Raw genomic sequence first — 15,104 nt, forward strand, 5'->3', positions numbered from 1 at the left:
GCCCGACGTCAATTCTGACGTCGAGAGGACGTTCTGGCTAGCCAATCGCTGCCTGGCTGCCCGGAACGTCCTTTCCGACGTTAGAATTGACGTCGGGCGGCGAGAGTTGATCGGCCACGTGCAGAAGATTGCGGCAGCAGCCTATTCCGCGGCGGTGGTGGCATGGGGGAGCCAGGAAGGAAGAAAGAAAGAAGGAAGGTGTGTGTGTGTGGGGGGGGACAGGGAGCCAGAAAAAAAAAGCAAAAAATGGGGCACGGAGGAAGGAAGGAAGAAAGAAAGAAGGGGGGAGGGACAGGGAACCAGAAACAAAGCAAAAAAATGGGGCACAGAATCAGAGAAAGACAGACATAGAGAAAGAAAGAAAAAGTTGAGGGAGGGAATGAGGTCTGGAGGAGAGGAAGCATACAGGAGGCTGAAAGAAGGGAAGAAATATTGGATGCACAGTCAAAAGAATAAAGTGCAACCAGATGAAATTACCAAAGGTAGGAAAATGATTTTATTTTCAATTTAGTGATCAAAATGTGTCTGAATTTATATATGATGTCTATATTTTGCACTATGGCCCCCTTTTACTAATAGTGTTTTTTAGTGCAGGGAGCCTATGAGCGTCGAGAGCAGCGCTGGGCATTTAGCGCAGTTCCCTGCGCTAAAATCTGCTATTGTGGTTTAATAAAAAGGATGGGGGGTATATTTGTCTATTTTTGTATGGTTGTTACTGAGGTGACAATGCATAGAGTCATCTGCCTTGACCTCTTTGAAAAAAACCCAGAATAGGAATGATAATTAACATTTTCTCAGCGTATAGTGTGCTTTGTGTTTTTTAATTTTATTTTTGGTAGATCATTTTGACTTGGTCATTTTAAAGTAGCTCGCAAGCCCAAAAAATTTGGGCATCTCTGAGCTAGAGCGTTGAAACTGTGTATTAATATTTTATCCCCCCTTTTACAAAACTGTGGAGCGTTTTTTAGCGCCAGCCGTGGTGGTAGCAGCTCTGATGCTCAGAATTCTATGAGCGTCAGGGCTGTTACCACCGTGGCTAAAATCCACACTACAGTTTTGTAAAAGGGGGAGGGGTTAGTTTGTGATGACATATTCCATACTAGGCGAAGGTGTTTTCTGTGTTCTGTGTGTTTGAAAGACATGGTTTTCTGTTAGGATTGACGATGTAGGATTGATCTGTGCTGGTCTGGCTTGTTTAGTTTTACAATGGGTGTATTGATGTACTGCTCACTGCAATATGTAAGATGCTGCCTTTTCCTAGGTACTCATGTGTGACGTGTGGTTTGTTACTAAAAATCATGATTTTCTTACAGATGGGGGGGTGCCAAAAAATGATGGGTCCCGGGTGTTACATATGCTAGGTACGCCACTGTATGTAAAGATACCAGAAAGCTGGCGAAGCAAAAACTTTAAGTAAATTGTTATTCTTCTAATTTTTGAGTATTTAACCCTCCCACAATCTCACGGGCACTCGTTTCAAGTTTCAAGTTTATTGAGATTGTGATTTAAACGCAATATCAAATATTTTCAATGCGTATAACAAAAATAAATTTGGGGAAATAAATAAAACCATTTGAACAATAAACATACAAACATATCCATAGATGATTAAAATTACATAAGGAGTACAAGGATAAGCTACATTTGTTTAAAAATGCGTCCTCCGCGCCTGCTCATAAATTTGTGGAATATGTAACTTGTTGCTCATGCATATTTTTTTTTGCACACACCTCATCAATCCTTAGAGGGAACATTGGTCCTAGGCCACCATAGCACAAATTCCTGTATTATTCTTCTGCTGTGCACAACAATAAACAATAAACACTGCTGTCATACTTTTTTTTGTCCCCTGCCGATTTCCTGATAGCACCCCCCCGGACAAAAGTGGGGGGGAAGGGGTGCGTGGGGGGGCCCAATAGGATTGCTCAGTAAGGGGCCCAGAAATTTCTGATGGCGGCCCTGGGAGTGGGAGTCCTCCACCAATAGTCCTGCCAGTGGGTGGTGCTGTTTAACTATCACATTTTCAATAGCGAAGGACAAGCCGAGCTCTGCAGGACTCCAGGGAACTTGCCTTTCTCTAAAAATTGCCCTTCACTGATAGTAATGCAGTTGAAGGACTTCCATTTAGTTTAGAGCAGTGGTCTCAAACTCAAACCTTTTGCAGGGCCACATTTTGGATTTGTAGGTACTTGGAGGGCCTCAAAAAAAATAGTTAATATCTTATTAAAGAAATGACAATTTTGCATAAGGTAAAACTCGTTATAGTTTATAAATCCTTCCTTTTAGCTAAGTCTTAATAATAATATTGTAATTTATAGCTAAAGAGACATATGATCAAGAAATGGTTTTATTTTACTTTTGTGATGATAAACATACCAAGGGCCTCATAATAGTACCTGGCGGGCTGTATGTGGCCCCCGGGCCGCGATTTTGAGACCACTGGTTTAGAGGGAACAGTGCCCCAGATCTTAATTCTGGCCACTAGATGTCACTGATGTTTGATAGCTAAGACTCTTCATCCTCCCTTCACCCCAGATAAGAAGTAAGAGATCCTCCCTTCACCCCAGATAAGAAGTAACAGACCTAACCCGGGAGTTGCATCTAACTCACCTGCTGGTATACAGTACTACCACTAAACCGCTGGAATGATCCAAATTAAAATGATTTTAAGGTACTGAGGTATTTATTCTTCCTTAAATATATTTATTTTCATACAGTGTATGAAGCTATATGTACCTTAACAGCATTAGACCAAAAAAACAGAGCAGAACAGTCCAGGTCTCCAAAGTAAAGGGAATTTTAATATCAACCATGCAAATAGAACAAAATCATGACTTGACTTGACACAAGCCGTGTTTCGGTTAAAAAGCCTGCCTCAGGAATCCTAGAGTCTTATAAATGCATCAACTCACATATGATGTTAAAACTTGTGCAATTTGGATGATAAAAATAAAAGCATAAAACCACAGTAAAAACATAAGTAAACGAAAGTCAGAAGTTGACATTCCCTATTGCTTAGGGCATTAATGGTTAGAATTGCATCCTGTTACTGAAGATTAAGGGGTATAATTACTAACATGCAGTGTCCCTCAAACTTTTTCGAGCCGGGGCACACTAAAAGTAGTAGCCACGGCTTGAGGCACCCAGGAGTGCGGACATCACCATGATGACATCATGCACATACTTGACATCACGTCGACGTCCACACATTAGCAGAGGCCCTCCAGATGGGTCCTGAGATGCCAATAGGGGATGCCAGCAGGGAAGAGGGCTGGAGAGAAGGAGAGGTACTGGTGCCAGCTAATTGCCTACAGCAGTATTTCTCAACTACATCAACTCAGTACCCCAACCACAGACCTCCCTAAGCCCATCCAAGCTCTGCCCCAGATCCCATCCTCTTTACTAATTGTAATGCAATTTTTTTCCATTCATTTTTTCATATACACACAATACATACAGCAGATATAAATTCTCAAAACTGACACATTGCAATCACTATATTGAAAATAAAATCATTTTACCTACCAGCGATCCTCTGCAGGCTGCTATAATTAGCTTTAAAGGTGAGACAGGGAGACCGGGGGGAAGCCGTAGGATGCTAGAGAGAAGGGGGATACATGCAGGCCTTCGGGGAATCGGGCAGCGCTGGTGTTGTACTGCGTAAGGAAGTCAGCTAGCAGGCGCCTCTCTTCCTCCTCAGTGTGCCGCAGCACACTTGGAATCTCAGGAGGCACACAGTTTGAGATACACTGCTAACATGCATTAAGACAATAAGGCAATAAGATATTTGCCTCAATGCACATTCGTTTAAATCACCACAAAAAATATAATAATCAGATGTCAAGCATACAAAACACCTCATCATTATGAAAATCCATGATGTCATTCCAAGAGAATCAACTCATGCACAAAGCTAGCATTTTTTTTTTTTCTGAAATCTTAAAGGGGCTGGAGCCTCTGAACGATAAAGATTGCTCCTCCCTCCCCCTCCCCCAAAGATATCACTCATAAAGACCCTTCTCCCAAAGACTGCTTCCCAAATGGGCCCTCTGAAAGAGACCTCTACTGTCTCTAAGTCATCACACTAAGAACTCCTGACTATTCTTCAACCACTTAGCCCTACTTTTTGGAATACCTGGTGCTTTAGGGTTTCTGTGGAAAGAGTAATCCCAGTTGCTCCTGCCTTTGCACTTAGTTCAAAATAGTTCTGGAAACTCCCTAGTATTAGTCTTATATCAAGCTTCATTTTGAGCCCATTGCCAACAGGGACAGGAGCTACTGGGTATCGCTCCTGTCCTGAAACCCATAAACCACCAGAGATTCTAAGAGATAGTCCTGGGAGGACTTCAGGAGGATAGGGTTTCTATGTATCATCTCAATGGTGGATCTCTTCAGGGGCTGTCTTGAGCTGAGGAGGGGGAGGATGTGAGAAGAGGGAGGGAGGACACTCTTCATCTCTGAGAAGCTTTGGCACTTTTAAGGAGACTCAGTAGACCGATATACCTGAATATAAACCAGTTTGAATAGAAGCAGTATATATGAAATATAAATAATACAGCTTGTGAGGTTGATTGCCCATTGCATTTTTGTGTACAACAGAAATCACTAACTTACAGTTTAGTGACTCCAGTAGTAAACTGAGGTACTGTACAATGAAACACCAGTTTTTACTGCGTGTTAGTAATTTCCTCCATAAGTGTTTTATGAGTTTTGTTTTTATTGTGAAATGCGGTGGTAGTCGTGGTAGTCCACTTTCCAAGGTTATATATAGAAATAAAACAAAAAACAAAGGAAATAAGATTTTTATTGTGTATGTTTTATTCTTGTCCTAGATGTTTTAGCCCGTTACATTAACGGGTGCTAGGGACTCCTCTTCTTGTATAAAGTTTTGGGGGTTTTTTTGTTGTAGGCTTCCTCCCCCTCCCTTTCCTCTTCCCATCCCACCTTTCGCTTTTTCAACCCCCTTGCATTTCCCTTTGCACGGTCTTCCTCGTGCTGTGATCTTGCTTCATCCGCTCCTTCTCCTGCGCGGGCCACCGGAACAGAGAGGATGGGTCGGAGGGGGCTCCCGGCTGGGGCCGGCGGAGAGGAGCTAGGCGGCTGGAGGAGCAGCAGCAGCCGCCGCCAATCGCAGCCTTCTCGTAAGTTGGTTGCAAGCTCGGGTGCTAGAGAGACATGCAGGGATTTGTGAGGTTGCAGCCGAAGAGCATCGAGATGTAATGCTTCCCAGCGCCGTCCCGCCTTCGCCTACCTGGATTTGCTTTTTTTTTTTGTTTTCTTCGCCGATCCTTTTGTTTCTTGCATTGTGGATGCCATGGTTTGGAGACGGTGTCTTCAGTAAGTGAGGGGGGAGCCGCGCTGGGCGTGAAGTGTAAGGGAGGCGGCAAGACCGCAGGGACCATTGTTTGCGTGCATGCGCACTCCTGCCAGCCACAGACCTACAGATCACGGATCAGGGATCACGGATCACGCAGGTAAGAGTGCACATGAGCGCTTAGCGTTTTATTATAGTAGATGTTGCCTAGAACAATTGGATAGTGCAGGTAATAAATATTTGAATAAAATAAGTGTTGGTTTTCTTGGAAGAAAACTGAAGTTGAGAAGACCTAAATCAACTCTTGATCAATGGTGTAGCGAGGGTGAGTGGCGTCCAGAGTGGTCGCACCCTTCCCCTGCCCTCTTCTCCGTCCCTTGCTCCTTCCCAACCCCCTCTGTCACACACACGCCCCCTTTCCTTCCCCGTACCTTTTTAATTTTCCAGGTGTGAGAAATCTCATGAATTTGCTGTCCACATCGTGTTGGATAGCCCTCTGATGTCACTTTGTAGGCGCGGGGCCCGGAAGTGATGTCAGAGAGAGGCGACACCAATGCGGGCCCACCCACCCCCCCGTAAAGATTGTCAGCAGGAGGGATGCCCAGTTCCTCCTGCCGGAACTCCCCACCCTGAAAAGTAGCCCAAGCCCATCCAGACTCCCCTAAGCCCACCCCTACCCAGAACCTCCCCCCCCCCCACCTTATTGAGATGGCTGGTCGAATGCATCCTTCCTACCTCCAGCTAGCTGGCCCGCCTTCACTAGAATGATGGGCTTGCCCCTTCCCAGTGCATTGTGGGATGCACCAGAGAGGGGCCTAAGGTCCTGATTGGCCCAGGCACTTAAGGCCCCTCCCGTATGAGGGGTCTTAGGCACCTGGGCCAACCAGAATCTTAGGCCTCTCTCACAGTGCAATCTATTTAGTGTTCTATTTAGCTAGTGACTAAAGCTGATTAAAAGCCTCCCCAGCAGATACTACAGATTAGAAAGCATGGCAGACGGTAGCATTCCAGGCAGCTGATCTGATGGAGTTATCTCATATATATGCTCCATAAATCTGCTGAAAGAAACCAGTCTTGCATTGCATTTCTCTTAAGAAAGAAAGTTCTACAAAGGATATTCAGTTCCCCAGCATTCCCACCTACATTTTTACCATTCCCATTTAAGTACTCACCTAGCTTCATCTACCTTTACCACTTGATTGAAAAAACACTTCAGATTCAACAATAGAGTGGAATCTACCGTTACTGCACTATTTTTCTGTCCATATTTTTGTTTGGTAGAAATGCCAGGTATCCTGTTTAGGCCAGAAAAATATAACCCAGTTTTTTTGTTGTTGTTGTTGTGGGGGAGGGGGGGGGTTGGAGGGGGCTTGAGCAAAAAGGTATTGAGAAAGATACAGAGGAAAGCGTGGGTTTTCTAACTGAGACTCTTTTCCGGCTAAGACCTACCATGTTTCCCTGAAAATAAGACAGTGGCTTATATTAGTTTTGGACCCAAAAAACGTACTAGGTCTTATTTTTTTCATGTACAATGATCATCTCTCCCTTCCTCTCCTCGCTGCGAGAACTGGCGGCAGTGGCATGGGAGCAGGCAGGAGTGCGAAAAGCTCACGCCTGCCGCAAGAGGAGGCAGCTATCCAGCGAGGGAGGGGCAGAAGCATGCAAAGCTCCTGCCAATACAGCGCTGGACCGCTGGAATTAAAAAAAGGTACCGGGTGTGTGTGTGTTATATTCACTCCATAAGACGCACCTCCATTTCCACCCACTTTTTTGTTTTTTGGGGGGGAGGGAAGTGCATCTTACAGAGCAAAAAATATGATAACTGTTCTTTCAGTTCTTTTGAGGCTGTATTATTCAATTTATTATTGCAAATACAGTAGGAATTAATCCAGCTTCTAGATTATCTTTTCTCATTGGGACAGCAAGATAGTACCTAGATTTATTGAGATATAAATGTCACAAAGTACTGTGCTCCTTTGACTTTGAGATATCCCTATGCTTCAACTTCTAAAAAAAAAAAAAAAAAAAAACCAGATGACAGTAGCTTAATTTGAGATACAGTTGGGGGAAGTTAAGGACCATAGAAACAGTTATTAACATATCACTTAAAAAGAAATTTTGTACAATCCCAGAAGCACATTGGTAAAATTATCAGTACTTCTTCAGATATGCAGTAGCCATAGAAGGAGATAGCAGAAGGGACAATTGCACATCAGAAACCCAGATTGGCAGAACAGTTAGGAGAAATTAATGCTGCTGGGAGAAGTGGAAAAACTGTGGCTGTTGACAGCTGGGGCTGAAATCCTGTGATGCCAAAACCGACAATCAAATGCCAGCTGGGCAATCAAATACCATTGCCTGTAATTTTTGATAGCATAAAAGGTAAGAATGTGCATGCAGAAAAATATTTATTTGTTTTCAGGCTATTTTAGGACCTCCAATATTCAGGCACTTTTGGGGGGGGCTTGTTTCACACGTTCAAAACAAAACTTTTTAACATGCATTGCAACTTTTTTAAATGTGATGAGGGTGCGATACCATTAAGAAGGGTTATTTTAACACAAGTTGTGATATTTCAGTACAGGGTCCCATTTTATGCAATGACCCCTTGTGTGAAAATTGTACGCCTTCTGGTAAAACAGCCTGTCTTAACCATAGCTCACATTGAGAACTTTCACCCCAAGTTCTACTGAGCAATGTTAATTCATAGATTAATGTTCATTAAGGGGTATGTCATCAAAGAGCGCTACTGCATTAACACACTGTTCTGCCCCCATGTTATAATAATAATAATAATAATTTTATTTCTTATATACCGCTATACCCTAAGTTCGAAACGGTTTACAGTGAAGTCGTGTCTAGAGGGAGTACAGTGTTAACAGAGGGATAAAGGATAATACAAAGTGAGCAGGTACTGGGTGGTTACAATAAGGTACGAAATATTAACACGAAAAAAAAAAACCAGTTACAGTGTGTTTACAATGAGGTACAGGGTACTGGGGTGTTTACAGAGAGGTACAAGATATTAACAAGAGAACAGTTACAGGATGTTTACAATAAGATACAGGAAAGTATAAGGTGAGCGGGTACTGGGGTGATTACAGTAAGGTTCAAGATATTGACAAGAGAACAGTTATAGGATGTTTACAATCAGATACAGGATGTTATACTAAGTTATAGGATGATACAATATGAACAGTTACTAGGGATCAGTGCTGTTTACAGCTAGATATATATGATAAGCGTAAGAGAGGTACAGCATTAGACGTTGGGGGAGGGGAAAAGGACTTTCGATGTGGTTTATAATTGGTAGGGGGAGAGTTTAGGTGGTGTTGAAGAGGCGGGTCTTATGTGCGAGATCTGACAGCAGCCATTCAGTGAGCAGCGCAGGACCAGACAGGCCCGCTGCTCTGCCACTGGCAGAAGACATCAGGACAGGAGGCAGCCGCCAAAATTTAAAAAAGGTACCGGGGGGATGTCCAGGGGGGAGGAGGGGTCCAGGGTCTGGGGGGTCCTGTCCCATTTTTGAGGAAAAAAAATAAATGGTCACATTATGAATGCTGCCTCAAGAAGGGGCATTCCCGGTATTTTTTATTGCAGGTCATGCATTAATATTCAGATTAATGTGTAGTGCCTGCGCAAACTACACTGACTGCCAGTACCATAACCTATAAGAGAGTTCTGGTAAGATGTTTATGTAGCACCCTTTTTGTGAAGTTCACAGTAGTGCTCTGTAAAGTGCCCCACTGCACTCTTGCCATGTTTGGGTGGCCAGTCCATCATAATGCTGGCCCCTCCAATATCCAAAAGGTCTTGTTTTGGGCATTTGGGACTTGGACAAATTTTTGGTCAAGAATATGGTATAAAGATAGACGTAGTGGCGGTCTGGATGATCAAACGCCTGGATGTACAAATAGATGATTTTTGAAAAAAAAAATATTTTGGACATACTTTTCAAGAATGGACATTTTGTCGCTGCTGACTTTGGACGACTAGTGCCCTACGTCCAAATCAGACTTAAGATGTATTTTTTTATTATAGCCCTCCGAGCCTCTATGCTACAAAGACCGCTAAACCTTCTTGAAACTGAAATTTGATTCAACTGTCAAACTTCTTGGCGTGATCCTAGGTGATAAACTTTTCTTTCATCAGCACATCAGTTCATTGTTTAAAAATTCTTCTTCAAACTAAAAATGATACGTTCTCTCTCTCTTAACATTCACTAGTTATCTCTCACTTAGATTATTGTAACTTACTTTATCAAGGAATCACCCAGAAAGAAATTAGAAGGCTGCAGACTATACAGATCATAGCTGTAAAAATTGTTTGTAAGGCAAAAAATACGACCATGTTACCCCTCTTCTAAAAGGTGCTCATTGGCTCCCGATTTCCCATCAGATTACATTTAAAATTTTATTTCTCACCTTTAAGATAAAATCAGACTATTCCCCAGTATTTATCGATAAACTAATACTCCCATATACTACAAGTTTACTTCGATCAACCCAGCAAAACCCTCTATCAATTCCTTCCATTCGCCAGATAATTTATGATACCACCCGCAAAACTATTTTTTCTGTCATGGCACCTACAATATAGAATTCCCTTCCAAACAATCTCAGACTAGAAAACTGTGCTTCCAAATTTAAATCGACCCTTAAGACTTTTCTGTTCAAAGATGCATTTGAGGTCTAAGACAAGATACATTTTTAGCATTCTATTTTTAGCTTCTTTAGACTCTCTCGTCAAATACTGTGTGTCAGTACTTTTCCTGTTATTGTCTTTTCCCCTTTCCCCAGATTTTTTTGTTGGGGGGTTTAATTGTAACATTTTTGCCTCCTTTCCTGTTGTGTCTAGTACTGTCTTCCTGTTGTTTACATTAGTACTTGGTTTTTAGTTTTTATATTAATTTTGTTAAATTTTATGTAAACCGCTTTGATTGTATAATAGGTGGTATATCAAACTGAAATAAACTTGAAACTTAAACTTGAAAAAAGCACATCCCAAATTTCTGACCTGGTCACCAGTATGTCTAATAATAACCCTCATTGCTACCATGAGACCATATATGTATTTGGTGTTTAGTGGGTCTTGGGGCAACATCTATTTTTAAGTACTCATGAAAAAGTAGTGATCCGTTGTCTTTGAAATACCCCTGCCCTGTGTGCTTGAACTAGTTCAGTTTGAGTGGCTGTGGAAGAGAAAGTATAAGTTCAAGATCATACCCTGATAGAAACCATTTTTTATCATCTCCCTTGAAAAATGCAGTTTCCTACAATTCCAGAAGCACATTTATAAAAATATCAGCACTTCTTTAGAAATGCAGAAGTCATAAAAGGAGACACCAGAAGGGATGATTGCACATCACAAACCCAGACTGGCAGAACAGTCAGGAGAGATTAATGCTGCTGAGAGAAGAGCAGAAACTGTGGCGGTTGACAGCTGAGCCTGAAATCATATGGTGCCAGCACCGACATTCATTTGCCAGTGAGTTGTAAGCATGCAGGAAGAGACTGGGCAATCAAATACCAATGCTGTATTACTTTAATGCCTATGAAACACATTCATTATAATTACTAATAGTATTCAAAAGGAAAATCTAATTGGACTGCAAAAGCATTTTACTAACAGGGCTTAAACTCACAAAGATATAAAAACTATAATAAACAGCCAAGCTTCAAAACAATAAAAATACAATATACAAGAAATACATAAAGAGCTAAACAAAATACAGCCAGTAAGAAAGCAATACAGCTGTGCTTAGACAAAGCAGCAATATTTTCTTTTTTATTTGAGTTTAAACATTATTATTACATATAATAACAAGGAAAGGATATTACATGGAAAAAAGAAAGAAATAGAGTTCCTGTTTACAAATCCTCTAGTCCACATCATGAGAGAGTAACCTGATCAGCAAGGAAATTAAAACATAATCATGATTAAACAGATCAACTATCAATGGTGCTTAAATATTTCACCAAACTCCTTTCCTATTGAAATCCAATGGAAGTTACTTATTGGTTTCATGCAATTACAAAAATTGTTCAAGCTGTACTGGATCCCAAAATATATATTCACAATCTTTAAATTTCAAGATACATTTATAGTCAAACCTCGGTTTGCGAGTAGCGCGGTTTGCGAGTGTTTTGCAAGACGAGCAAAACATTCCTGTAAATCGTGCCTCGCAAACCGAGCATTGACTCAATTTGCGAGCCCCCCACCCTGCGATCTGGCATCGCCCCCCGCTTGCGTCGCCCCTCCCCCTGCGATCCGGCATCCCCCGTGCGTCCAAACACAAACCCTTACCCCGATCTGGCACTGACACCAGCACCAACGCACAGGACGTGCCAGTGCTGGTGCCCGAAGATCCTGCCTCTTGCCTGAGCTGGGCCTTGAGCATCTACACATGCTCAAGGCCTTCTGGCTCCCGCTCTCACCGAGATTCTTGGAGATCTCCAAGAATCGTGGAGAAAGCGAGAACCAGAGGCCTTGAGCATGCACAGATGTTCAAAGCCCAGCCCAGGCAAGAGGCAGGATCTTCGGGCATTGGCACCGGCATGTCCTGTGCGTTGGTGCCGGTGCCAGATCGGGGTAAGGGATTATGTTTGTGTGGGTGGGGGATGGCCTCGGGGGGGGGGGGAATGAATCAAGCGAGTTTCCCTTACTTCCTATGGGGAAACTTGCTTTGATATACGAATATTTTGAATTATGAGCATGCTTCTGGAATGAATTATGCTCGTAAACCAAGGTACCACTGTACATGGAAACTTAAGATAGAATATAGCTTACAAGGCTAATACTCTAGGTTTCAGATCCAAAAAATCCTTCCTTTTCAACTGAGTTGCCCTGGTGACATCTGGAAAAATTAATATTCTATCTCCACAGAATTGTTCATGTTTGTTTTGAAAAATAAGCTTTCATTATTAAAGATTTATCTATTTCCTTAGCGCATGTCACCAATAGGATTGATCTTGTATGCATTGTAACCTGTGACTGTTCCAAGAAACCCATCAGATCAAACTCTATTGGTTCTAAAAAGCAGCAATATTTTCAAACCACCAAGGACCCAATTTTCAGCAGGTGCAGTAACCAGAATAAGGAAAATGCTGGACACATTGACCAACGCGACCTGAGACAATGACATTTCAGCTCCAATTCTATAAACAGTGCCTAAAGAATAGGCACCAAGGAATGCGGCACATAGTGGCTGTTTATAGAATTGCGGCGCTAGTAGACATCAAAATCTTAGGAACCCCATATTTATGCGAGGGTTTTCTTGGCCTACATACTGATGCCTAAGTACAATTTAGGCACTTAGCTGCAAAACACATCGAAGATCTGCCCATAACCAAACTCACTTTCTGGTGGGCACCTTGGGTTAGGCGCCTACCCAAAAGCAGTAGGCGCCTACTGAGTTAGACACCTACCATCCAATTCATTTTAATTTTTGCCAATTATGAGCTCATTATTGCTCATTAATGGAGCCAATCAATGAGCAATAATTTAAAACTTAAGCCCCCTTTTACTAAGCTGCAGTAGAGATTTCTACCGCGGCCCAAAGAAATAAGGCCCGGATTCTGCAAAACGTGCCTAAAGTTAGACGCTGTTTGGATGTCCACATTAGGCGCCCTTTATAGCATTGTGCTGAGCGGGGCTCAACAGTAGATAGGCTTCCAAATTTTTAGGCACCCTTTACAAAAATTTTTTAGGCGGCAATTAGACATTCAAAAAATGTCCTTAATGTTATAATTATGATGTTATTAGAATGGCAATTTTATGCTTTTTCATTATAATTATAAAATGTTGTCACCATTTTTTTTTTTTTTAATCTGTAATCTTTTTATTTATATATCTTCTGTCACAGGGAGGGAGTTGGATTTGAACTAGGAATGTCAATTTAGAAGGTTGATGGTTTAACCAGTATGCTACAGATTGAGCTAACAAGCTGCATATGAACTGTAAAACTAGGGGCTCCTTTTACAAAGGTGCGTTAGCATTTTTAGCGCACGTACCGGATTAGCGCACGCTAGCCGAAAAACTACTGCCTGCTCAAGAGAAGGCGGTAGCAGCTAGCGCATGGGGGATAAGTGTGCGCTATTCCACGCGTTAAGGCCCTAACGCACCTTCGTAAAAGGAGCCCTAGTTCTTATAGGCATTATAAGGAAGTCTACTTTTGAGTGTAGTATGGGCTTCAGATAGATGTGAGTTCTGTGGACAGAACATAAGCATGCTTTGGATGTTTCCAATGTGATCTGCTAACTAGGTTTTTGGGCTTTATTTTTGCTTTATTAAGCTCAAAATACATTTACCCATTTTACCCATTGAGCCACAGCAGCTTCCAGTCAGGTGTCTTCTTCTGCCTTCTGATATGATACCTAAGACGATCCCTACAGTATCATATCAGAGGGCAGGAGGAGACACTTGACTAGAAGCTGATGTGGTGCAATGGGTAAAAGCCGTATTCCCATGTTCCAAAGGTCATAGGTTTGAATCCCAACCAGCTCCCCAGTACATGGAGAAAGCTTCATCCAAGGCTAGCCAAATGCTGGGTTGTATTTGTAGCAGTTTCGTCAGCCAGAAGCCCGAAGTTGTAATACCGTTGTACAGGTCCATGGTGAGACCTCATCTGGAATATTGTGTATAATTCTGGAGGTCACATTATCAAAAGGATGTGCTGAGAGTTGAGTCGGTTCAGCGAATGGCCACCAGGATGATCTCAGGACTCAAGGATCTCCTGTATGAGGAATGTCTGGGTAAGTTGCAGCTATACTCACTTGAGGAACACAGAGAGAGGGGTGACATGATTGAGATGTTCAAATATGTTACGGGCCATATTGAGGTAGAAGAGGATATCTTTTTCCTTAAAGGACTTACGGCAACAAGAGGGCATCCGTTGAAAATCAGGAGTGGGAGATTTCATAGCGACACTAGGAAGTATTTCTTCACCGAAAGGATGGTTGATCATTGGAATGATCTTCCACTGCAGGTAATTGGGGCCAGTAATGTGCTAGATTTTAAGAAAAAATGGGATAAGCATGTGGGATCACTTCAAGGAAGAACTTAGAGGGGAGGATCATTAGAGTGGGCAGACTTGTTGGGCCGGTGGCCCTTTTCTGCCGTCATATTCTATGTTTCTATGTTCCTATTTTAATTGTGACATTCTACCTTCCAGGTGCACCTTGATGATCTCACAATGAGGTCAACATTGTGTAGCTGCACACCTCCATTTGCAATGAACTAGAAGCCATGCTAAGGTCTGTATCTGTTTTTTCAGTTTTTAACCTTTTGCAAATGAAGTTATCTATGCATCTATGCAATATATATATTTTTGTCACATGCTTTGTATGTTGAATGCAGTTCTTTCAAGAATGAGCTCATTGGAACAGTCTTTAGTAAGAAAAAAAAGGGTAGCCTTTTAGCAAGAAACAAAGCTTTGTTTTTCATATGCAATAATTAGCAAATAACATTGCTGTTTGCCCAGAAACTAGTAGGTTTGCATGCACTATCTTTGTATTCATGGCATGTGCACTGTTTATGTGGTGCATTATTAAATGTATTTTGAGCTTAATAAAGCAAAAATAAAAACCCAGAGACCTATTAGCGAAACTCATTGGAGACATCCAAAGGACACCTTTGTCTCATCCACCTATATGAAGCCCAAACCAAGCTGAGAAGTAGACCTGGTTTTCTTTCATCTACAATGTAGGCACTATATGGACGCCCATTGACACTCAGCATTATGTAAATCAGCCAGCAGATGTCTATATTGAAGCCTTTCCCATCCCACACC

The sequence above is a fragment of the Geotrypetes seraphini genome, chromosome 4 (assembly GCF_902459505.1).
Source record: "Geotrypetes seraphini chromosome 4, aGeoSer1.1, whole genome shotgun sequence".
In the NCBI taxonomy this organism is placed as follows: Eukaryota; Metazoa; Chordata; class Amphibia; order Gymnophiona; family Dermophiidae; genus Geotrypetes; species Geotrypetes seraphini.